Below are 3,430 nucleotides of genomic sequence, written 5' to 3'. Positions count from 1 at the left end.
AGATTTAGAGTTACTAAGATTTTTAGATGCAGAGAGAACGTCAGATTGGGTGATAATTAGAAAGTGGTGAGGCACATGAATACGGGATAGAAAAAGGAGAAACAGATGAACATTTATTAGAAAATATCAAATCAAACTGCGAGAAAATTACACGAGGTGAATTAATGGGTGTACCGTTGTGGGATTTAAAAGTTCGCAAGTAGGACTTATTGCTGGTTGGTAAAATGTTTTGTATTTTTGACCGCCCGTTACATCGCACGTCCATCGTAAACGGGGTCACCTCAAACATCAATATACACCTCATGAGTTATCGAATATCATTCGAAATGAATATCATGATCAACCACATGACGAGTATTAAATAAAAAAGGTTGTGAAAATCATATCTATTATCGGTGTAATGACGATTGAATCCATACAAAGAATGTTTAACTTTACAAATAATTAATTTCACGCCATTTATCCTGTTCACACAATACCTAGTTCACGTAAAATAAAAAAATATTTAAAAAAAGGAGCATCATATTGTCGGTTACATACTGATTACAGCTCAATTATCGGTTACAAACAATTTAATGTTTAATGATGATTAAAAATCATGGTGTCTTTTTTTTGTTATTAAATCAATTCAACAATAATAATAACGATATTCTTAATTAAAGGTGATTGTAATAACGATAGCAATAATGATGACACTAATGCTAGCAATAACGGTAACGATAGCGATAATGGACTTAGACATAATATTATTTTATATTTTTTAAATTTTTTGTAAAGCGCCAGTTCCAAACCAAATCAATGATCAAATGCGCTGATCGTTATTACCCCTGATCAATGGACAACATAAAACAGCAAACCATCCCAAAGTGCAACCTTCTATGCTCACTGGGGGTACCTAGTCGTAATAATATTATTACCAACATAATTTCACTTTTCACATACTGACTAAATGGTACTAATGTTCTACATAGAATAAATGCTGTTCTCAGGCATAATGAGTGGAGTTTATTACAAAAAAAATCAGGTGAAACAGGATTAAAACACATTGTAAATTAAAGGCAACATGTTTACAACTGGCAACATTATTAATTTATAGTTTAATTTTGCTTAATTAAATAATATTGTTTATTTTTTTCTTTTTTTGAAGGTGGTTGTATGGTAACAGAATAACTGAACTAAACCAAGGTGTATTCAGTGGTTTAAATAGTCTTCAATATTTGTAAGTGACAATCCACAAGTTATGAATATTTAATTCTATTATCATACCAATTATTTTTAATTAATGCATGATTGTTTATAATTGTGATACATTGTAATAATAATAATATTATTATTTTCTCGAACTATAAATCGTACAAAAAAGGGTGATGTCTTTAAAACGAAATCACAATTCAAATGCAAAAAAAAAAATTATATATACAGTATATGAGAATCTACAATTTTTAAATAATTGTTTTGTATACAGCATCTACTAATCTAATAATTCGGTAATTATTAACATAATATATCCTGTAGCATGCATGACATAGCCTACCGTTTCATTAAAAATCATGGTGTTTTTTTTATTAAATCAATTCAACAATAAAAATAATGATATCGGTAAAGGTGTTTGAAATAACGATAGCAATAATGATGACACTAATATTGGACATAACACTATTATTATTATTTATTTTATTTTTTTTATATATAAAACTCAAGGTACATTGACTGTTATTACATGAACCCCTGAGAATTGAGAAAATTCACATAAGAACAGGACTAGTCATTTAGCATTTTTCTTTTGTGGTTGTTATCCCCTATTCAAAATGCCATCCACCTTATTTTTCAATGGCCAATATTCTCCACAACCAACGGCGTACACTTTTTGAAACAGTGGCTTAATATAGTTTTTGATGTAGGGCTAAATAAACAGAAAACACATGGATGGAACTTCAAAGAAAAAAGTACGATCTTGTAGTCGTACCTCCACGCATGGGGAAAAAAAACCCCTGTTAATGCCTACTCTGTTTGATTTTATTACATTTAAGAGGCATGTGCACAAGTCGTTTGCAGTAAATGTATTAGTTCATTCCCTGTTTCATGTATTCAGGGGCACAGGGAGGTTCCAATCGGGGAGTGGGGTGCAAAAATTGTAAATGCGGAACTACAAAGAATCAGTGGTGCAACGAAGGGATGGAAGGCCCGAGCCATACGCTGGGGGCCAGGGGCTGCGAAGGGCCCTGGTTGGGGTTGTGGGGTCCCCTAGCCGCTCCGGTGTTTTGTAGCGTTTTGTGATGTCTTTTTTGGTACTATTGAGTTCTTAATTTTTTATCTTAATTTGACAATATAAGCGCAATATATTGTAATTAAGATAACACTTTAAACACTTTATTCGTCTGTAACTGAATTTCCTGTTACACATTGTTTCATTTTCATTATATTATAAACAAATTAATAAATCAAGTTTAATACTGTACGTTCAATGAAAAAAAGAACAAAAAATGTTGGTATTCTTTTTCTAAATATTAATACTGTTGCATGTGTTATTGGTATTGAAAAAAAAAAACACAGACACGTGGAAAAAACTTTCTACCTGGCGCTTCGAATCACCGAAATGCCTTCGAAGTCGAGTGGCTAAGACGTTCGCCCTGGATGCGAAAAATACCGGGCTCGAGTTGCGGTTGGAAGTATCATATTCAAGATCCAGGAAGCTGAAAATAGTAGTCTAGTCACATGCGATATTAGCACCATAAAAATCAGATTCTTCCTTGCACTTGAACCACCACAATTCCTTCTTAGTGATTCCAGTTGCTATGGCAGTCGCCCTGTATGCTAAAGGTCCCAAGTTCGAGTCCGAGTATTTTTTTTTTTCTTTCATTGTCAGATTCCTCTTTTGTTAAGTTTCAATTTATATTGCATTTTCCTACTTCCAAAACAATTTTTGCATTATGTGGCCATTTGCTGTTTTATGGGTTTTTCCCATTTGCCTTTTTAAATTTATATATTATTAAAGAATCTCTATTGAGATCCAGCGGGCCGCAATTGATGCACGGTAGAGATTGCATCTTTAGATCTCCGATCTTGTTCACAAATTCACATACTAGTGCTGTCTCGTAAGAATTTAGTAGGACGCGTTAAGAATGACAAAATATTCTCTGTATGAACCGAGCCGCATAGCTTGTATTCCACTATTTGCATTCACACCTGGGCTGTGTATATATATATTGCCTTGGTTTGGCTCTTAATCATTAGTGGTCGTTGGACTAGTCCGGGCCCTACCTAAGCTGGTCAAACGTTTCATTTGGGTCTGTACCCTAGCTGCACTGATGAGGCCTGGAAGGCCAAAACGGATCAGTCTGAAGATATTGGGATTCTTCCAGTGGATGCTTAGTTTATTTTGTCATTCTGATCGGATTTTCTCTACTGTTCCGTTTTAATTTTAAATAGT

This window comes from Anneissia japonica, unplaced genomic scaffold, assembly GCF_011630105.1.
Source record: "Anneissia japonica isolate Jap-2015-1 unplaced genomic scaffold, ASM1163010v1 scaffold10197_len28240_cov123, whole genome shotgun sequence".
Taxonomy (NCBI): domain Eukaryota; kingdom Metazoa; phylum Echinodermata; class Crinoidea; order Comatulida; family Comatulidae; genus Anneissia; species Anneissia japonica.
This window is presented reverse-complemented; position numbering follows the sequence as displayed.